We start from the raw sequence: 24,666 nt of genomic DNA on the forward strand, positions 1-24,666 counted from the left end.
TTCAGGATCAGGATTATGCGTCTCATCCGCATCGCTACTGCTACACGCGCCATGAATTTCTGTAGACGTTTCCAGCCCTTACTTATTGTCGCGGATAATATTTCATTCCGGCCACGGCTACGTTGTAAACTGCGTCACTAATTTTAATTTTTTAAATTAAATTAGGCAAAGTTACATTAGCGTCTTCTTTTTCTTCTACAATTAAAGATAAAAATCTCTTCCGGTACCGCCTCTTTAATAATTCTATAACCCCTTGATCAAGAGGTCAACGGTGTTACACTAGGCAATAGAAACTGAGCCTTAAAGTTATTTCTGCAAACTCGTCGTAAGAAAGATGACACAAAGTATCGATCGTCTAGGAATAGCATAGCTTTTTAGGTAAATTTAATTTTCTTATTTGTCGTTTTACTTTAGAAACGAATTCGTGATGAAACCATTCTTTAAATAACGAAGAACTCATCCGTGCATTTTTTTGTGCTGTATAATACACTGGTAACGTCTTTTTATTAATGTTTTTCAGCGCTCTCGGATTTTTAGACTATCCTACTAAAAAAGTGGTAATTTACGAGTACCACTTGCATTACAGCAGGCAGCTATCCGGTCTTTTGATTTCTTATATCCTGGAGCAACGTGTTCATCACGAACGGCCATCGTTTTATTGGGCAGCAACTTATGTAAAGTCCCGCCTCATTGACTTTTTTTTCTTCATCTATGAATTCTTTTTTATGAGTTCATAAATTTTTCTGCTGCGGCGTGGTCTGCAGATAATTTTTCACCAAATTTGACCAACAATTTATGATTTACCAACGATGTAACCATCCTTCACTTGCTGTAAAGTAGTACTGCTGCTGCCAGAACCGTTCGGTGAAACGATTTTTCCATTCAGAATAATAATGGATTTTTCTTTTAACAGAGGTCCACCGATAGATGTTCCTTTTTCTTGAAGGAACCGCATCCAAAGCGCCTCGTCTAGTAAATCTAAGACAAGTTTATTAAGGTGCACCTCGACTGAAGAGCCACTTGACTGGCCTTGCTGCGTGCAATAAGCTTCGATCTGTTAACGGGTTTTACCAGATCTTTAACCGTTGTTTCACCAACATCTAAACCTAATGCCACTGATTTTACCGATTGACCTTTATCTAATTGTTCTAACGCTTTCAGTTTAATTTCAATCGAAACTACCACACGTTTTCTTTCACAACTCATAACTGCAAGTACAAATAAAAAGTAAACTGTACGGAATTTTAAAGGTTACCTGAAACTAAAAAAATTGCAGCTATCGGTACGTAAGAAACATTACATTATACTGAGTAGACACAAAAATAGACGAAAATAAAAAGGAATCTTAAAAATTACTGTACTGTACTGAATTTAAACTAAAATTTAATGTACGCGTACTAAATAACCTACGCACTGTAAGTCCGTTACTTAAAAGACGGTTATTTTTCGCAATCGCTATAATATGTACGTACTGTATAATATAACTTTTCACTATATAGACGCCACTTTACATCATACCATTCAAAACTACACCGATGTGATGATTTATGCAAGATTATAACGCAGTTATGTTATCATCATACTGAAAAGGTTTTTAAATAAAACCGCTTAACGCTGTGCTTCCCAAACTTTTCCGAGTCGCGGCGCCCTTTTTCAATTAAAATTTTTCCATGGCGCCCTATCCTAAGTATGACTATTCGTAAGTAAGAAGTAAAAATAAATAAAATTCGTGTATGTTCATTATTTTTTTCTTTATTAACATTAAATTAATAATTAATATAAATGTCTCGGTTCAATTAATTATGAAGCTTTTACAATATTTCGCGGCGCCCTGTGAAGAGACCACGGCTGTCCGGGGCGCCGCGGCGCACAGTTTGGGAATCACTGGGTTAATGTATCGATGTTGTGAAATTAATGCGAGAATTAACAGCGTAAATTGTCTGTTTATGTTTAGGCTAGCTGAGGAAATATACGAGTCAGACACGATGTCATACAGTAGTGTATAAAGTCTACTTGTGTACCGCATTTTACATTTCATAAAAATGTTTCCTCTGCATGCAGGCCTAATTATTATCCCGCATAACCAATACAGTACTGTACTTGTGTAGGAGCTAATTACATTAAATCATACAAATAAAATTATAAAAAATAAATTGGAAAATTAATTATTTTATAAAAAATTAGAGGGTCGTTAAACAGCAATTTTAAAGGGTTCGACGGTTAACCCGAAAAGTCGGTTAAACGGGGGACGGATAACAGGGGGACTACTGTATATATCATCTATAACCAAGATGATCTGAGATATAAGTATGAAGGTAGTGAGAAAAATACGTGGAAGTATAATGCAAATATCGCCTAGATATTCATCAGTCAATAATGATATCGTTCCTGGAAATAGTAACTATATTTTCTCTTACGTACTGGCTAAACCTTCCGCAAACAAGTCGATCGTGAAAGGTTATTGTGAATGTCGAATTTATTTATTTTTTAATTTTAGTATTATGATCTCGGATATGAAAGTTAAAAAAAAAATACAAACCCTTACCAGGAATCGAACCAGAGACATATAATCTAAAAGTAGTACGCTAATAATACTGTAATAACTAGCTGACCTTCAATTCTTACTTCTGTTATAGACCCGTACCGATCATTTATACGTTACAGATTTCTCATCCTATCTGTACGGTTGCTGACCGTGGAAGGTGGTCCGGTCCGGATCGATGAATTGCAACTATAAATGCCTCTCACTGTTAGATATTGGTTTTAAGGTAAGGTAAAAGTCGAAAGGTCAAAGAATGATGTTAAATTTATATTTTATAAATAATTTTTTTGCAACATACATTATAAAACATTAACGCTCTAAAAAATAGAATTTTATTTCGACATCTTTCAGCCGATTGGCAAATATGATGCGATTCTCAATAACCGATACCTGTTAATCTTTAACAGTAATTGTTCATTTCAACATAACTGTTAGAATCCATACAAACTAATTGTCGTCTTAAATATCTGATAAGTGATTATATTTCATTATAAAAGAAGTCTCTAAGAAAATAAAATTATTTTTAACAATTTCAAAAAAAGAGGTACTCTGTAAGCGAGTAGCATAAAAAAGTAGGTGGAATTATTGGTCCCAAGTTTGAAAAATACATGTCAAACGCGACTCAAGCGATGTGATGCGAGCTTTAAAATTCTCATAAACTTTGTTCAGCTCGTCTTCTTTTGACTTTTAAAGAAATAAAAATTTTTACAAAGTTTTCTCTTGCTCTGAAACAATAAAAATATATAATCTAAACTATTAAGTCAGGACAACTAAAAAAAATCCTTGATTGCGCGCTAGTATCGATTGTAAGGCATTCTGCGCTTCCGCCTTCAACCACCATATGTCTCCTATTACGGTTAATTACTTAATAACTTCCACGCATTCGTACGCCACTATATCATATAAAAACGCGCAAAAAAGAGCTGCTACTATTGTTACTATTACACCAATAAAGCTAGACATTATCATTGTTTACTGTAATTAACGTCAGTATTATGTAGAGTCGAATTAAACTAACAAATCATGCCAGTGGATACCGGCCAGTGTCGAATTTTGATAGCCGGCACGTCCAGTTGGAAAAACCAGCGTCTCTGGCGTCACACCCACCTTCTATTCATCATTGAACACTCGATTCTTCCGCTGTTCCCGTACTGAAATTTTCAATCTACCGTTTCTTCTCGTGATTCTTCTACGTTTTTTGTGCGTTTATCAAGTTTTTTTATCTTACTAAAGAATTTCTAAGTAGTTTAAAATACTTTGCAATCAAATTATTTTTCTGGGCATTATCATCGCGAATTACTTTAACAAATATCTCCATGTCAAAATTTTTCATTACTTTTTTCAAGATGACTAACCAATCTGTTCGTTTTTTAAATAATTTTTTAAAACTATGTAAACATTATAAATAAGATAAAATGGAACTCATAAATAGTAAGTAAAAAATAAAGTATACAAAAAAAAAGTAAAAAATGAAATTGTGGCGCGCAACATATACAGATGTTCAAAAAGCGACGCAACCTTATGGCCTCCGTGGCGCGAGTGGTAGCGTCTCGGCCTTTTATCCGGAGGTCCCGGGTTCGAATCCCGGTCAGGCATGCAATTTTTCATACACGCTACAAATCATTCATCTCATCTTCTGAAGAATGCCTAACTGTGGATCCGGAGGTAAAAAAAGCTCTTAAACACGTTGTAACGTTTGCTGAGGAATAGTAGCTACACATCATTCAATTTCATTTAGCAATTCAGGAATGGTGTGAGGATGAGTTTTGCAAGCAGCATCCTTAAGGTATCCCACAAGAAACAGAAAGAAGGAGATAATTCAGGAGACAGAGGGGCCACAACCCCTTTGAAATCACTTGTTCATGAAAACACTGATTTAAGAAAGTCATAGTGTTATTGGTTGTATGAGCCGTAACATTGTCTTGCTGAAACCACGTGCACTCTAGCCGGTCTGCAGGTATAGTGCAGACAGACTCAGAGGAGACTCGTACAACTGATGCGGATTTCCGTGCACCAAACAAGTGAATTCTGTGCATCAAGGTGGAAACATGCCTCGTCAGACTAAAACCGATCATCGAGTTCTATCACATCTGGTATTACAGATGACATGAACCATTGACAGAAAGATACACGTTTTCCAGGTAATAACTCGTGAACAACACGAATTCTGTACGGATGCATCTCTAAACACTTGCGCAATGCCGTGTGGGCATTACCAACGAAGTACCGAGTTAGATACCATATCTGTCAGACTATACTTATCTACCGCCTACCTACCAGATTGGCTACATAGGCGTCACACGTATTTCTTGGGAATAACAGAATATGCAGCTTGCGATCAACCTTTCTGGTGTTAACACTTCGGTCGACCACTTTTGGCTGCATCTGCTACATTCCCTGCCTCTTGAAACTTGTCATACAGTCGCTTGATGGAGAACTTGTTTGGTGCACCCGCGCCATAATTTTCTATGAAGGCATTCTGGGTCTGGGCATAACACATCTAATATATTGAGAGACAATGAATATTTTCTGCTGTATTGTGTAATCCATTTTCCTCAATTCAACTTGCTACAAAAGGAAACATTCTTCCATAAGGCTGTGTCACCTTTTGAACACACTGTATATCGTCTGTTTATTCCTACTGAACTGGCTACCCTTGTGGAATACCATATACTATTTTGTGAACCAGCTTCTTTAAAAATGTGAAGATACTGGGGAGACACCGTAGAGCCACATAATTCTGTACTGCATTACACGGAATCTCCCTCTGTTAACACTAACCTTAGTATAGCAAACGTCCCATATACCTGTCTGTGTGTCAACACATGCCTCTGTATCACATTATTTAAGACGTTTCTTAAATAAGAGTTATAAGATACTCTCTTTAAGGGTTAAAATTTAAAAAAAAATGTATTCTTAATAAACAGAAATTATTTTAGTTGAGAAACTTGTAGTTTATCAATAATGAAGCAGAAAATTCATTGTTTAATGATAAGAGACCGAATACAATTTTTAATTTATCTTTCTATGAAAGTTTTCAATCATGATAACATTAAACGGTTACCCCTTCTATTAAATTGTGTCCATGGCAAGGGGATATCCTTTTTGATTGATTAAAAATCTATCTCGAGGGTTATTCAATTGCTAGGCAGCGTGCATTACGTAAAATGGACAACGTTTCAATGGTTATTCTCTTTTTGAGATAACTTTACTCTTTCGACTGGGATTGCCCAAAACTACAATGCACAGCTTTTAATCTAGAATTTAATTAACGGATACTTTTTTTTCATAGTAAATATATATATTAGAAAACTGAGAAACTTGCTTTATCGAAAATTGCACCGAAACTTTATTGTTGAATAACATACGAGACCTATCTTTCTGTAAAAGTTTTCTATTGTATATGAATACTAAACAGTTATTTATTTGAGTGGTTAGAGTTTCATGCTTCTAGGTTTATGCATTTTTTACGGTAAACTTTTATCTTATTTAACTCTACATAAGGGGACGTGTTTAAGGCCACGGTGGGCAATCCTAGTAGAGAGTTTGAGTGGTTTGACCTGTTTTTTTTTTCATTTACAATAAAGATCTTCTAAAACGATACAACAATAGTTTTAGTCAACAAGAATTTTTATTTTATAGAAACAGAAACAATGGTATGTTTCGTAAAGAATATTTTGTTTATTATTATTATTCATTTGTAATTCATCTTTTATTTCTATTGTTTGGGCTTTTAAAAATTAATTTTCGGTATCTAACAATGATGATTGATTAAAATAAAAATTTTCATAGAGTTTTAGAGGACGTCGGTCAGTTGTGTCCGCCTGAAAAAGAACCAAGTCAATTGCGTCCCTCATAGTACATTTCACCCGGTAAACACCAACCCTCGTAGGAAATTGTAACTTGTTATTCCGAAAAATTGATCATAACAATGAGTATAGATAATAAGTAATAAGTAATAGGTATAGTAATAAGTAAAAGTCGTGTGAAATGAACTAGATGAGTTAATCCCGTGCTAGATGAACTGCCGTTATCGCACTAGCCGTGTGAACTGTACTATACGAGTTAAACCGGTGTTAGACGAACAGCAATTGCCACACTAATCGTGGAACTGTACTAGACCAGCTAGACGAGTTAATCCCGTGTTAGACGAACAAAAATTGCCGCACTAGCCTAGTTAATCCCGAGCTAGTCGAGTAAACTGTCGTTAACCGTGTAAACTGCACTAGCCGATCTACACCACTTAATACCGGATTAGACAAGCAAACTGTAGATTGTAACGTGATGAGATTGTTATGTGTCAAATCTAAATTATTCCGAAAATCTAGAAATAATAAATAAAATTTTTTATCGGTATAAATATATTTTTTTAATCTTTTGATAAATATCAAACGGTAGGAAATTTTCTTTTTTCATAAATTTTCAGTGTTACTGTGTAATTATAAGTCTGGTCAGTATTGATTCTGCTCTCTCCCAAGAATTTTTATAATTAAAAAAAATAGATTAAATTTGTAAAACAAAGTAATAAAATGGAAAATATTATTGGAACTTAATTTAAAATAACTTGGAATGGAACGGTGTTATATTTCTTATAAAATTTTTACTTGTGACTTAAATATACCACAACGCAGATAGTTATTGAAAAAAATAAATCATCAAGATCAGAACTCCTAATTAAAAAAAGATATCTAATGAATTATTTTTTACTTTTATAAAAACAATATGAGAAGCTCAAATCTCGTGCGCCGAAATACTTTGGAGGAACAATTTTTTTGGAAGAAATTTTTCAGAAAATTGTTGATAAGATCCAAGCAGGGATGCGATCCTCCTCGTGCTGTGGTTCTGGATAGGTTGAAGAAATTCAACTGAACAGATAAACTCAACGGATCAGAACCGTAGTTTTAACTAAAATTACACTAAATTTCCCAACAGACTAAAATAAACCATACATTATGGAACTTTCGGAAGAATTACTTCAGGTGGTTATCGGAAATAAAAATCGACCGTTACAATCAGCAATGAAGCTGGGCCTAAGGATTCTGGTGAGTCCAAAGCCTTCTGGAATCCCAAAACCAAAATTAGAATCACAAGTGCTTTTGAAAACTCTTAACATATATTATCTTTTAAAAAAGATAAAGGAGCGTTAAAAAAATTCATAAAAGTACCAGAAAGTACTAGCTGAATGAAATAAAATAAGGAGAGGAATACGGTAAAAAGAATGTTGAATAAAAAACAGATTGTTTTCAGGAACTAAGCGTAAAAATATAACGAACAAAAATCTGATTAATCCAAGTCACATTTGAAAATAACAGATATTTTCAAGTACAGAAAACATGGTGATATTATAAATCAATAGCAATAATTATTAATTTTATACTTTTGAAAAAATACTCACAACAAAAACATAATAAAAAAATAGAATCTAACTCATCTGGAAATAAAAAAAGTTTTTTAATAAATGCCAAAAGTGTTACGGCAGTCAGACAAAGTTATATATTTTTACACAACTGTCCAAAGAGGACTTTAATGTATTTAGGGTGTATGCATGTAAGTTTATTCCTCCGTAGCAGCTCAACGGCTGAACCGATTTATATGTATGACCCCGCGCTGGAATCCTTACGTTACTGGGAGTGTCATAGGATATGTATATTTAAATACATTTAAAAAATTATACTATATACAAAATTGTCACCCGCATGCTGTTTAATCACACTATCAGTATACCATCCTGCATTAAAGAGCAATATTTTTTCGACAATCGTGTTTTTTATATTTATCTCTTATTCCTATTATTATTTTATTTCAATTTATTTTTTAAAAAATTTCTAAGTTTTTTCACTTCATTCATTTTAAACCTCTATTTGCATTTTTATAATAAAATAATTCAAAAACATTCACTTAGTCAGCCACGTCATTGTTCACTGACATATTAAAAAAGAAAATATCGTAATAAATTTTAATGTTATTGATTTAATTTTTTTTTGTTTAATTAAATATAAAATTACTTGTTTAATATATTCAAATCTTTTCTTTTTAAATTTTGAAAGAAGCTCAAATAAAAGCAATAACCAACATTTTTATTAATATTAACATCACAATTTCGAAAAATATGTTTTCGACTTTTTAAAAATTTGAAGGTTCATGCATCAGGAGGCTATTTTTTAATTATTTAGAACATTCACTAAAACTGATTATTTTTTAATTGAGAGCTTTAATTGAGTGATTTTATTGTTTAAAAAAATACTTTTTGAGCATTACATATTTGAAATTGCGTAAAAATTTTGGAAGCTCCCTCAAACTTAAGAGGAAGCGTTCGGTTGAAATAAAATTAAAAAAATAATAATCCTGAAGTGATAATAAATTTAAAAAAAAATAACTTTTTAAAATTGTTTAAAATTACAAAGATACAGCTATAATTCTAAATAAATAAAACTGTAATTTCCTAGGAAGGAGTGAAAATTTTTGGTTAATTATTTTCTCAAGAATAACAACAGAGTAAAGGGCTATCAAAAAATTAAGATTTTTTTACATTTTAAATGCAATGGATAACTTGCGAGGTGGATTTAAATTTAAAATAACTAAAAAAAAACAAAAAACGTTTTGTTACCACAGACCATTGTAATGGAAGGGGAAAATTTATCGTAGTTTAAAGGTTTACTGATGCAGAAAATATAGATGCAAAAAACCCCATTAATTCCGTTTCTGAAGCAAGCTATAACTAAAAAAAGAAAAATATATATAGTCTTTTTCGGGAGAGGAGGTGAATATCAAATAAAAACTTTTGGTAATTTGTAATTTTGATTAAAAAAAGCTTAAACTTTTGTTAAGAAAAGTTTTTTGCTAAAGTATCTCACACAAGACTTGAAATCTTTTTTTTTGCAAAATCACCCCCTCCTTTTTTCAATTTTAATAAAAAATTAATAGTCTTTCTCCGTGAAAGTAGTACCTTTTTAACACGTTTGAAGAAAATCGGTCAAAGGGGTCAAGTTATAAGACCAATATACAAACGTACGTGTATATACGCACAAACCTCCGTCTGAAAAAATAGATCTTTTAGACTTGGGCGGATTGGAGTAAATAAGTTTTGCAATATTTACAAATTAATTCTTTTGTTTTGCTAAAAAAAAAATTAAATGTCTCCTTAAGGCACAAAACTTAAAAAAAATATTTTTTTCGAATTTTTTAACCGATATTATAAATCATTAATGGATTTAACATCTATCTTGGTCAGTTTTCAAAAAAATCGCCACGACATGACAAATAATATCGGAGCCCTTCTATATGGCAGCTACTATTACAAAATAATAAATATATACAAGTTGATTTTGCCTTTCCGTCTAGATAGCGCTGTAGCAGAAAGGAAAATATTGTAATCGGTCCAATTTGGACATATGCGGTTCTCACCGAATAATCTTGACGTTTTAACATCTAAGGAACACAAAAACCCCGGACGAAATTTTCCAGGTATTAATGTTCGTATGTACATGTGTTATCCTCTACAGAATGTTGTGATACAGGTGTTGGCCTCTAAATCACCTTATATCTCCAGAACTACTGAACCTATTTTGACCAAACTCGGTCAGATTACTTGTATACAAGGGGCATTGATGCCAATAAATTTTCAACTTAAAAGCTCAAGGGAGGGAGGCTGTACAGCAAGGTCACCCTCAGTATCTCGAGATTTCGCCTAATTAAGGTCATATTTTTCTTAGGCACATTTTTTAACGATTAAAAAATAACAATATTTGCAAAAACGTTTTTCAAAGTTTTGTTTTGCACCCCACTCCAAAAAATGCTGTTGTAGTCGTCTGTTATGTTGTAACGAAACAGATGAGCGGTAGAATTAAATAAATGAATAATAATTAAAGTGTAAAAAAACAACTCGATGTGGCTGGGTTTTTAACTCGATCACTCGATTGACTCGGTACCTGGTGCGTTAAGCCTCGCGGCTACACAAGTCTGCCGACCATACAAGCGAAATCTGTTCTATGTATATTGTGAAATTAGTTAGTGCCGACCGTCGCCGCTAGTAACACCACACTCGCGCGAATTAATTACCGTATTCGCGGGCGCGCTTTAGTTAGAACCATTGAATTAAATAAACGGAAAAATATATTTAAATAAAATGATAAAATATTTTAAATTAAGCTGTATGTGTGTAAACTGTGCATCAGAAACAATCCACAATTGAAGGAATATCCCGGATCGCGGCTTCAGCCGCGTGACGAGAAAATCCTACAGTCAGTTTTTTTTTGTTTTTTTTTATTTTGTTAAACTATCACTCCTTTATTACAGCGTCGTGATAGTAGACAAATATTGTGAGCTATTATTTAACTCGTAATTCTAAAGGAAGCTAGACTTCAAACTGTTTTTTTGTTGTTTTTGTTTAATTTTTTCAAATTAATATTTTTTATTAAATTAATATTTCAACAATATTAGTTTTCTTCTTAAAGTGATTTTGTTCATTACTCGCAGCTCAAGTTCCTGTGTTAACGGCTGATAAAATAGGAGAAAGGTAAATTTAAGTAATTAAAATAATAAAAGTGTTTATAACAGAAGCTAAAAGTAATCATTAACCTAGATTTGATCACTGCATAATCATTGTTAACCGGCTGATAAGAACAATAATGCCATATAATATTTAAATAATTGCTACCTACCATTTAACTGCATTTAAACGATCGATTATTTACAGTATAAGACTTAGTAACAAGTTTGTATTTAATTAACCATAGATTAACGACTGATTATTTTCATAAAAAGGTGAAAACACGTAATTTGTTTTTTAAATCTAGATTTCTTTTCTGCTTTTACAAAAGGGAAAGATATTTTCAAAACCTTTATCGAAATTCTATCGCTTTAAGATAAATTAATATGAAAAAAAGATAATTTTCATATTTAATTTTCTTTCATAACTTCTAAATTTTTATCTATTTTGTATCAAAACAATTTGAATCACTTCTCTTAACAGATACACGTTTATACAAAAAAAGCGAAAATAATTTTTTCCCTACGAAGGTTAGTTTTTTATCTTAAAAATTATACTTGCTTCAATGAACAAAGGATTAAGATATCGAGTAGGCCTACCTTTACTTTACACAACAGCTGTAAAATCATAAAATATATTTTGCAAACAACCATAACAAACACAAATAGATTCAACTTTAAAACAAATCGTGTAAAATTGTTTATCAATTAGCACTAATTACCAAAGTAGTCATTAGTGCAAATTCACTTCTTTTTAAAATATTTTTTTTTTTTTTTTCATTGTAAAAAAAAACAAAAAAAACAGCGGCTACGATAATGTTATAGAATATTAAAAGCGTTACAATTGTTGTATTTAAGCATACATTTTTTTTTTTAAAGAACACGGATTGTTTTTCTACAGAATAGCTGCACAGATGACTCAAATAATAGACCACGTTCACTGGCATAGCAAAGTCACGTCTTGAAGAGCTGAGTAATTCTAAGTAAAATTGATTGGTTAACCGCCTTTAATGCAAACCAACCTTCAATCAGGAGTCACACGTAATGATGGGTGAAGGTGAATTAACTTACCGTTCCCATGGGATAGGCAGAATGATTCGTGAGGATATTATTTTCATAATTACACATATCTGGTGGAGGGCTTTAATATTAACATCGTGTTGTCATTGCGGGTATAAAGAACTACAAATACCGTATGTATTTGATACCAAATATGAATATGAATGGTTAATGATAATTTTACGTTTAACTGCAAACTGAAACTTTTATTTATAGTTATTTTATGATAAGTATTTTAAGTTGTCAATATACGTCCGAAAAAAAAATTAATAATTAAAAATTTTATTCAGACAGAAATGAATATGAGTAATATTTACTTATTCCAAACTCATTTACAAGCGTCTTGGGCCTTTTATCCGGAGGTCCCGGGTTCGAAACCCGGTCAGGCATGACATTTTCACACTTGTCATTCATCTCATCCTCTGAAGCAATACCTAATGATGGTCCCGGAGGTTAAATTAAAGAAAAGAAAAAAAAATCCCTTTCGCCTTCTGCGGAAGGCGGAGGTAAATTTCACCGGTGCTAAGTAGGGAATAAAAAAGATTTCCATCTTAAAATTAAGAAAAATTAAAAATTTACTCGATACCATAATGGTTGTAAGTGAAAAAAAATTCACATGTTTAGCATACGTCAAGCCCCATCTTCTTATAATTCCAGCAACATTTTGGTCATCCCTTTCCGTAAGGGTTGGTCATATCTAAAGTTGTTTCAGACAAATGTTTTAGGTAATGTTTAGAGGACTAACGACCACTTTAAGCCGATTCGATATGCCTATTAAGGGAGGTATGATTTTTTTTGTCTTCGAAACCCCATTTTTTCCATCCCCTGAGCCAATAATTGGTGATATCAAAAAACTTTACTTAGATAAGTCTTAGGTAATTATCCAAAGAATAGTAGTAACTTAAAACAATTCGACAGTTTATTTAATAAGAAGGTTTAGCGACTTTGTTTTTTTTTTTTTTTGAAGCCCCCATTTCCACCCCGATGGTCCGATTTTGCCTATTAACGAACTCGACCGAGATTTTGGGTCGTTATATTTTATGCATTATATTCGTCGTTACATTTAAAATTTTTGGAAATATGTAACATTAAGTGTAGATTATTACGCGTATGTGTACGTTGAATTTTAAGCTGTTTTAATATTAGATAAAACTGATTTACCATTAACTAATGGTGTCTTTTATTATCTAATTGGCGTCGGTTAGAATTTTGACTTGCAGATCATACAAACCAATGTTCTACCGGTGAAAATAATAAAAAAGGTAATGTTTAGAGGAGGTTAACGTTAAGGTGTATATGTTTAGGTTGATGTTAGTGTTAGGTAATATTTAGAAGACTAACGACCACTTCAAACCGATTCGATACTGTGCCTATTAAGGGAGGTATGATTTTTTTGTCTTCGAAACCCCATTTTTTCCACCCCCTGGGCCAGTGGTTGTTGATATCAAAAAACTTTATTTATATAAGTTTTAGGCCCTTATCCAAAGAATAGTAGGAACTTTAAAGAATTTGATAGTTTACTTCATAAGAAAGTATACGACAAGCCCCATCTTCTTACAATTCCAGCAACATTTCGGAAACCCCTTTAGGCTCGCTGAAGGCGGAGATAGATTTCACCGGTGCTAAGTAGGGGATAAAAAAGATTTCCACCTTAAAATTAAGAAAAACTTCAAATTTACTCAATACGACAATGGTTGCACGTGAAAAAAGTTTCACATGTTACGGGTCCCAAAAATTACAGTGGAGCTTCTTCTTTTAGAAGAGCTAAAATCTGGGCGAAATCTTTCGCTAGCTGTAACTCGAAAACAAAGCGTTTCCAGACCTATGTGAACATTATTTTAACCAGTAAAACATGTTCTGAAAGTTTCTCTCTTTCTTCGTGGGACACCCGGTATATACAGGAATTCAGCAGGAAAGAAAACTAATTTGGGAACTGATTCTAGAAATGGTCATACAAACATGTCCGAATACGCTTTGTTATCAAGTACTACTTTAGAGGATGAGATGACTGATTTGTAGCGCGAGTGAAAATGCCATTCTTGACCGGGATTCGAACCCGGGACCTCTAGAAAGGCCGAGACACGCTACCCCCACTCGCGCCATGGAGGCCATCTTGTAAATGAACTTGGGAAAAGTAAATATTACACATACTCATTTCTTTCTGAATCAAAGTTTAAATTAAAAAATATTTGATAAATTTTTTCCAGACGTAAATCGCCAACAAAATAAAATAACTACAAAAAATATATACAGATTCGCAGTTAAACGTAAAATGACCAATAAATGTAAAAGAAAAACATATCTCACAAACAAAAGAAAAAAAATCACCTATATCAGTCTTAATATCGAAAATAAAAAATTTAAAAAAAAAAGAAAAGAAAAAATAGAGAGTGTAGTAGTCATAACGAAAATATTCACTAAATTTTAAACAAATATATTAATTTCATAAATTATCAATTGAAAAGGAATTATTAACTACAATGAACTAGCAGATTTAAATAATGTAATTCTGTCAACCGTAAAAAGAAAGAATTTTTTCTAAATCCATAAATTTAATTTGACGGGATAACAAAGCCAACATCGCATCACACAACAATGCAAAGCGTATCGAAAGAACAAATAGATGTTATTACACGATTGGGCTACCGTAAAATCAGTTTGCGCTGCTCATAAAAATCACAATGAATCTTTTGTGAATTTTAAATCTAATCTACATTTTCCATATTAATCGGATTTAAGCGCCGTGAAATTTTCACTTTTTTCCCCGATTAAAGAGGGATACACCACGGAAGGTTGCAATGAGGTTTGTATATCAAGGAAAGACTGTCATGACTCTTCACGACATGAATGAGAAAACTGGTTCACCGTTGTAAGATGGAGCCGTAAATAGCGACCGTGTGGAAAAATAAATTTAAGTTTTTGAAGCAAATAAAATGTACTTTTATGCCGTATTTATTTATAAGAAAATATTTATTACATTTCAGCCACACTCGTACAATTACCTAACTTATTTATTTGTGATAAATAATGAAAAAGAATTTTCCAGTGAAATAAAAACACTTTTCAATTAAAAACTCCTTTATCCTACAGCCTTTTTATTATATATAAAAACAAATTCTATTACTATAAACAATAGCATAGTATAATTACTTCATGAAATTTCACACTGCATAAGACAACAGTTTATTATGAAATAATGTCGTTCTACGGATCTTTGCGACCGTGATGTATTTATAAAACAATATAAGGTATAAGAAACACCGGTAAGTTTTCTCCGAGAATAATGTTCACTATACGCTGTATTCCCTGTGGAGAACGAATGGTCGACTTTGCATATTAATATACAACAATAAGTTAACTGATATAGGCTACGGGAAACCACTTTACTTCTCATTTACCCTTTAAATCTAGCACGGGATGCTTCTTATTCTTATAAACATGGCTATGTAATTTATGGAAGCGACTTATAACTCATATTAGGTCTTCTGCAACCGTTAAAAGTTTATAGAACACAAATATAGGCTTCAATAAATATATTTGTAAAATTTCTTGTGTTATAATTATGATATTAGTATTTTAAATGTAAAAATAATTGCAACTAAAACACAGAGTACGATCAATTTAAAAAAAAAGAAATGGATGTCTTTAAAATAATGATGAGAGAACGAAAAGCCTGAACAGAGAAAGAAAGTAATGATGTATAGGAGCAAATAATATACGATACGATATCGTGGAAGATTCCATCAAAAGCAGTTAACGTGATCTACATACTTCACAAATGGACGATTAAGATTTCCTAACATTTTTTCGACGAAAAGAAAGAAACAGTGACTGTAATTAATTAAGAGCAGTGATTAACTGACTGTCTATGTAGGCGTTTAAACTAATTTACCACTTTAATTAGAGAATAGTATAAATTAAAAAAAGAAATCTATACGTAATAATGCATAATACACATCGAGTATGGAATATATAAATTGCCACTTAATGGATATAAAAAAGGGGCTGAATGGATCAAGGGAAAATGTTTTAGAATTTTGAATAGAGCAGCATCAAATGAAATTTAAAAAAAATAGATGTTATTAAAGTCCTTATTAATTATTTAAAATACAAAGGCATGAAATAATATTAAATAGATAAAGATAAAAACAATAAGAAATAACTGGAAAAAGAAAATCATAATTTATAAGGCGTTAATGAACATTACTTAAGAACATATTAATGTACACGTTGAAAAGAAGAGGGGATATGCTAAAATCCAAGAAGGTAGATGTGAAGGGCACAAAACATTCGAGGAAATTGTCGTCAGAAGAGAAAGACCCTCTTCCGGGATCGCTGGAAGACCTGACAAGGCAGTTGGCGTGTGCGGTCTGCAGGCTGAAACAGAATTATGGTGCTGGGCTGTCCAAATACTTATGGAAACATGAGAAAGAATTAGACACTATTCGAGTTGGATTGAGGGCGTTGACGGTGATAACTCAAGAGACGCAAACCAATATTCCTAGAGAAAGAGACATGAATAACATCCTGCAAGAAGATGTAACAGATGAGGAACTCATCAGTCTTACGAGAATGAAATGACCGTCAACGATATTTCAGAAAGCTATTCAAACTGGTAAATTGCCACATCATGAAGAAGACATTTGCTATATTCGTGACTTAGCAGGCAGGCAGTTGGGTGCAGACAGACAAAGAAGAGTAGATATTAAGCCGGCTGATATTGCGAAAGAAGTATCAACAATGATGAGTGGGGACATTGAGTTCGTTCAGAGATGTAGATCTACGATTTATTATGATTCGGTGGAAGATGAGGTCAAGTCGCTGAATTTGATATTGAAATCACTGAAAAGAATTAAGGAGGGTTCACCAGAATCAGTATTTGTTCTCCCTGGCGAGAAGATGGGTGCATATATTAAGAAAATATTATATTTATACAGAAAGGAAGACGGGCATGTGAAGGTGACGACCTCAGAGACAGACGCCAAGCAACAGAAACATCTGCGGCCAGTTATCGAGAGAACGACACCGGTGGTTTCCGATAGCAGAACCGTTGTAGTGAAGGCAGCGGATAAGACACGCTGATTCTTTTAAGACAACTCTGAAGCAAACAGTAAATAGAGAAGAAGTTGGAGAAATGTTGTCTTTGCGCAAAGGTAATAACGATGAGCTACGAATAAGAGTCAAGGGCGCAGAAAAAGCGGAGGAGTTCAGAACGGTCCTCCGAAATAAAATGGCAGACCTTCAAATTGATTTGATGTCGAAGAACAACCGGAGGATGGTGGTCCAACTGAAGGATGTAGTCATTGATACGACGGAACAGGAAGTGTCGGATGCGGTAGCGCAAGTCATAGGAGGCGAAGAGGATTTTAAGATTGCATCAGTTTGATAGGCGTCTGGCGATACTAAAAATGTCACTATTATAACAATCTACAGGGCGGCGTAGAAGCTAACTGACCAAATATTGCGAGTAGGATGGTCCATTGTCGTGCGTTGATAACAGAACCCATCGAGAGATGTTATAGATGTTGGAGTCAAGGGCATGTGTCTGCGGGCTGCAAGGGTGTGGACAGAACCATGGTATGTTTCAATTGTGGCAAGTCGGACTATTGGCATACCCAGTGTGAGGACCGGATAGCATGTTGTTTATGGGGTAAGGAGGGTCACCGAGCTGTGAATTGTAGGGATTCATAATGAAAGTGAGCAGATCACATTATTCTGCACACACGTACACACACATACACACTATATGTATATATACACACACACACTTTATATGTATACATATACATATATATATATATATATATATATATATATATATATATATATATATATATATATATAAATTCTATTATTTCATAGAAAAGTAAAGTAAGTTAACAATAATTTTAATAATTGATATTACTTTTAGTGTTTGTAAGATGTATTTTTTTACATATAGATAAAATACTGAGAATATTTAAAAATTAAAATTTATTTCCAATTTGTTTTAAAAATTAATTATTGTAAAAACTTCTGCGGAATAAACTTTTATAAATAAATATTTGGGTCCGTATTATAATTTTTTAGATTTTTCTTTCAGTCGTAAATCGATTGGAGTTTTGGTGTGTGTAATCTTCAAGTGAATAACTAATAACAGATTTCTAGAGTTTTCGAAATTCGACCTTAAAAGGGACGAAGAAAGGTAAAAATATGTTGCATCTTCCTCCAATTATTTGGCTAATAAAACATAAAACAAAAAAAAATTGTTTAAATGTGTCATCTCCTATTGGTACTTGTGTAACACTAAGAACGGGTCAAAATACGTTTTTACCTGTACGAAGGATGATTAACCAGGCATAACTACTATTTTTAAGATAAGACCGACTATTTTGAAACTCGCATTCTTCGGATCAGTCAAAATTTTGGATCCTGTTTCTCTGAAGAAATTAAAATACACTGATTAGTTTTAATATCTTAGTATTAATTGAAAAGTTTAAATTAAAAATATAAAAATTAAAAATTTATATATTTATAAAAGCTGAAAGGGAAAATATTACAGCAAAACACTACTGAGATATTACAAATGTTTGCTAGTACTGAATATTAAAAACTTGATATTAAAGTTATATAAACGAATCATTATTTACATATTTAATTTTTAGATATTTAAATTACTCGATATTAATATAATTTTTTCTTGGGTTGGAATCCGGAACAGGTATGACGTTTTTTCATACGCTACCAAATTTCACCGGGCTAATGACCATAGATATTGCTCTTTCATAAAAAAAATTAAACTGATACAATTAAATGAATTTTAATAATTAACACGAATGTTTATTTTTTCTATAACAATACTATATTATATATTAATTAGTTCTTTTATGTATCCAAAGCGGTTAATAAAGTAATAATTTTCTTAAATCTATTTTCCATGACATTTTTAAAATGATTTATAAATAAATTATATATATTTGAATGTTGAAATACCATCGAAACTTAACAGCAACTTTTCTTTTTTATTTATGTTTATTCAAATAATTAAATACTGTTTTTTCAACTGAATTAATTGTAATGCAATGTAACTAAACATTTTCTTAAACTTACAAATATATATAATAATACTGAATACGATATTAAAGTAATTTACACATATAATATATAAGATTTACCCATATAATATATAAGTTCATAACGATGTCTAAAATAGAAACAAATAAGACGGAATTAGTAAAACGTTGAGAAATTACAGTATAGTGGTTAACATTTAACTTTTCATTTAAATCTATCCTTTTGTAACATTTTCATGAAAAATTATTATCATTAATTTTTCCAAAATCACTTGTTTTAGTTTTTCAGGTACTAATCAAACTCTAAATGTGAGATGATTTGAATTTAAATTTATTTTAAAGTTGATATTCTTTAATATACAGATACGTCTTAGCTTAAGAAAATCAAAAAATATTAAAATTTTTTTTTTCTAAGTAGCTTCTGACCATTCATTACTGACGATTGTTATTCTACATTCCAGCATACTGCTTCATAGAGATAAACATTTTTTTAGGCTTTTTCCATCATTTCCATATTCGCACATGTAAGAATAACATTAGTACCTGAAAAAACTAAAGTGATTTTGGTAAAATTGGTGCATCAGTGTGGTCTTACCAGGTTTAAAGTTGTACCAACATATTAGATAAAAACCTTTTTAGCAGATGAAATTTGAAGATATATTCAGTAATAAAAATAATGATAGGTAAGTCTAGATATAATATATACATTGCAAATAATTCTTACGTACTTGGAATTTTGAGATCGCTCGAAGATTGAGAATGGTGACCTATCTGCGGCGTTCCCCCCTCCCATACTGCACATTAAGGGAACTTGGACTAGCTGCTTCCCCCACCCAACGCCACTTAGGCGTTTTCCCCACCCAATGCCTCTCAGGCATTCCCCCACCCAATGTATGTCAAGTGTTTCCCCCACCCAACGCTTCCCAGGCGTCCGAGAGGTGGTCTTAATTGTTCAAAAATTCCGGGATAATTCGTAATTTCTTGAAATCCATTTTAGGAGTACTGGAGTTGAATAAACAATATGTTTCAAATGGCCCCACACGTAGAAGTCAAGAGGGTTTAGTACAAGTAGAAGTCAAAAACACTGTAGTAAGCTCATCCCAACATTATCAGCCCATATTTTAACCTTGACTCTATAAAAGTATAATACAGCGATAAATAAACTCAATATTAGTTGTGAGGCCGTTAAATCTCACAAACTTACTCAAAAAAGTAATTTACTGACCTGGAACTTCTTCAAAAGGGGCACTTTCTTATCAATTACCAAAACTTTCAGCACCTGATTTCCTTACACGATAATATAGTAGCCCATACTGTGATGGTAGAAATTCTTTGTTGAATTTACTAGAACATCATCACAATCCTTAAACCATTATATTACAACTATGTCTTGGTTATACTATGCACTGTTTTGTTTTATGCAAGTGAGCTTATACTTAATTCCTCTTTTTCGTTTCTAATTTCAACTTACACTTTACTCTCTTTCTTTCTGTTTAGCCTCCGGAACCACTGTAAGGTATTACTTCAGAGGATGATATGTATGAATGTAAATGAAGTGTAGTCCTGTACAGTCTCAGGTCGACAGTTCCTGAGATGTGTGCTTAATTGAAATCCAACAACCAAAGAACACCACCAGTATCCAAGATCTAGCATTCAAATTTGTATAAAAGTAACAAAGTGACATCAGAACATCAGTTGATTTGCAATCATGAGTTAACCATTACACCAGCCTGGTGAGCTTAACCTTGACTCTACAAAAGCATAATACATATTTACTTATTGTAATATATCTGTGATATAAAAATTTGTTGTGAAATTCTTCCAAATTTGTAACTTGTAAATTTTTTTTTAATAAAAAACTTTAATTTACTTTAAATTAATAGTTTTTTTTTACTTTAATCCTGTTAATTACAAATTCTTATATAACTTCTAAAACACAAAGTTGACTATAAAACTGTAACATGGTTGTGCTGGTTCATATGAACATGCAGAGGCTGTTCATATGAACATACATGGTCTTGTTAGCTGAAGATTTAGGACTATGTAAACTTTTAATAAATGGCAAACCAGATTTTAGTCATTTTTGGGGCAACCTTAAGCAATTGGTGCTTCTGTTTATCAATTTAGATGCACGCTTTGCATTTGAAACTAAACTGACATTCTGCAATACCTTACACCTCTTTTGTACTGCTGAGAGCACAGCGTGTTCAAGTGTATCATATGCATGTTCAAAGATGATGATGCTCTCACAGTGAATATTATGCAAGCCGACCAAATTACAAGCAGCATGTATACGTAAAGTTACAACCTGTAATTTGCTCATGTCTATACACTATATAAATGCATGTTCATACCCATCAGTATATAAATGCATGTTCAGGTTTCATTGAGTATTGTGGAGATAAAAAAGTAGAGAATCACTGATTTAAATGATTTAATTTGTTTAAATAGGCAATAATAACTCATTACCTCATTAGGGACATTTAAAATGAAAGTAAAGAGCATTTTTTTTTTTATGATCATGTCAAAACAAATTTTATTAGAAAATAAGTTTTATTAGAAGGTAAATTATATGAAAAATTTTTTAAACTCACAAATTGGAACAAAGTATTAACTCTATAAATAAAATAACAGAATACTCCAATAAATTTGAATGTGGCATAAACAGGATACAAGTGGACTCATCAGACGGTAGTTGTGAAAATGATAAGTAGACATTTGTATTCTAGTATTTGTTCCAATAAATATAGATTAATAAACCTTTTCTTCTAATTTGTATTTAATAATACATTATACACATCACATTCAAAGTGCGTAGATGTACTACTTCACGGTTAAAAAAGGAACTGTGCCAGCATTTGGCTGGATAGATCAAGGAAACCATGGTAAAACCTTGATTATAAAAATTAACAAAAATATAATAATAATAAACAATAATAAGAGTAATGTAAAATAATAATAACAGCAACATCACAAAATTTATATTTAATTATACATATTATATAGCTATATATTTTCCAGCACCATAATTTAAATTCATTTTTCTAATATATTACTACATTGATAAAAAAGGAATTCTGCCATCATTTAGCTGGATAGTTCAAGGGGAAACCAAGGTAAAAATTTTATCAGAGCAGCATCATAGTTTATTATAAAGATTTTATATCAGTCTGACAATAATTTAAGTTAATTTTTCTATAAAAACAACAGCCATATATATATATATATAGAACAGTAATACATTAACAACAGATGTGGATAAAGGCAATCAAATACACAAAAAATAATTGGTTAAGTATTTAATATTTTATTGTTTCAAATAAAGTTTACTTAAGCCACGGAAAGTAAAACTAACTGTTCTGGCATTTACCCTATTGGACCAAGGGAAACCGTGGTAAAACCTTGGTCAGAACAGCTTACAATATTTGATGTCTGTATTATGCTGCAGTATTAAAGGCATATACATAGTAAAAGAAATTTACTGGCGATACATTCACTGTATATTATTTATATTTTATTAGCTTTTAAAAAATAAAATTTGCTGAATTTTAATTGTTACATCTTCAATATCGTAAACCCTTCAAATCCTGTAAAAAAAAAAAAAAAAATTTAAGATAAAACTTTTAATAAAATACTGTACTATGATATCCTGACATACTGCACACAAACTCAACAATAAATGACAGATTTAAATGATAGATAAAAGGATGCTAGGTCTTGGCAAGATTAGAACTAGGGATCACAAAAGAAAAAATAACAAAAATCTAATTTAAAAAAAAGAACATTTATCTTAATCAAAAATTAATATCACTTTACTGACATAAAATAATCTCATTCAATTTGGAGCTCTCTCGCATTGATAAATACAAAACTGGATGATTAAGAGTAATTATCAAAAGAGTAACAACTCTACTTGTAATTTATTAAGGGACAGTACAAATCAAACAAATTCCATTTCAGAAACATGTTGAACATAAATCTATCACAAACACACTGACAAAATATTAAAAGGAAAAGTTAAAACAGAACCACTTGTTTAAAAACATTATATGTGTTGTATCTACACTTAAAAAAACTTATTTTTGTGGAAAATAAAGAGCTGAAAATTTACAACTGGGAATGTGAAGTAAATAATAATTAATAATTCTGTTGATAATAAATACAGAATTTGCATGTTGACATTACTTAGTTCCTTTTTTTGAGCTTAGTGAACTTTAAACAAAAATTAAATCATAGAATAATTTTCATAGAAATAAATCATAGAAGGTGATAAAATGAATTTAAATAATAAAAATAAAAGTCTATAAAGTTAAATAAAAGTCACCACTGTTATGATGTTACCTATCTTAAAAGTGGTCTGGAAACCCCTTAATATGTAATAAAATAGTTTATTTAGTGCGTTATGTCAGTTTGTATAATATGTTGTATTTGTCAGATTTAGTGCATTTTTAATTTCCAATCTGTTCCATCATATTTGCAATTAACAATAACCCGCTATATGTTCAGTATCCTGTTTTGATTAATATCTTTGTTCATTAGTTTTGAACCTGTAATAGGTGATTTACAAAGTTTGATCATAATGTTAAACGTAATGTTTTTTAAATAAGTGGTTCTGTTTTAACTTTTCCTTTTAATATTTTGTCAGTGTGTTTGTGATAGATTTATGTTCAACTTGTTTCTGATGTATAATTAGTTTTAAATAAGTTTCTTTACTATTTAGACAAAACAAATTTTCATATTTCCCCCTTATCATAAAAAAATTATTATTTATCAATTTTTCAAAATAAAACAGAATAACTTAATAATTTATAATTCATTTAACATGACAGAACAAAAAAAAAATTTGAGAAAAAGTAGGTCAATTAGAATGTATTTTTTGAATCTTAAAAACAAATTTTTGGATTTTTCTCATCACCCTCAGATTTTTAGTTATCACCTTTCAAATTATTAAAATAATATGTTTTAATGTAAGAGATATAGAATTTAATACCAATTGAAGATGTGGATACTGTGAAAACCAATCATTGGAAATTATTATGGTAAATATTGAAAAGAATAAAATGCATGTCATATGAAAAGTATTTCATCGGCCTTAAACCCACACTGAACATACTAGCCCAAAAATATCAGAAGAATATTGCTTTTAATGATTTAAATAGTTGTTCTCCTTTTCCCAATAAAAAAAAAAATTATCGGTTTCTCCCAAAAAAAAATTATCAGTTTCTCCCATCACAATGAAATGTGAAAATCATTACTGTGTTGCATATTACAGAAGTAGATTTTAGACATGTTTTTGTCAAATTCAAATGAATTGGACAAATAAAATTTCATGATACAATTTCATACTATTTAAAAATTCAAATTAATAGTTCTGTAATATTTTTAAATCAGTTGTATTAAGCAGATTAGATGATTTTTTAAAAATAAATGTTAACACTGATGAACTATTGGAACCAGTTTATTTTATACGGCTAATGGTATTTAAATTTGGCCTTACTTCAAACCCTTCAATTTCTCGTTGGTATT

The sequence above is a fragment of the Lycorma delicatula genome, chromosome 7 (genome assembly GCF_047948215.1).
Source record: "Lycorma delicatula isolate Av1 chromosome 7, ASM4794821v1, whole genome shotgun sequence".
Lineage (NCBI taxonomy): Eukaryota > Metazoa > Arthropoda > Insecta > Hemiptera > Fulgoridae > Lycorma > Lycorma delicatula.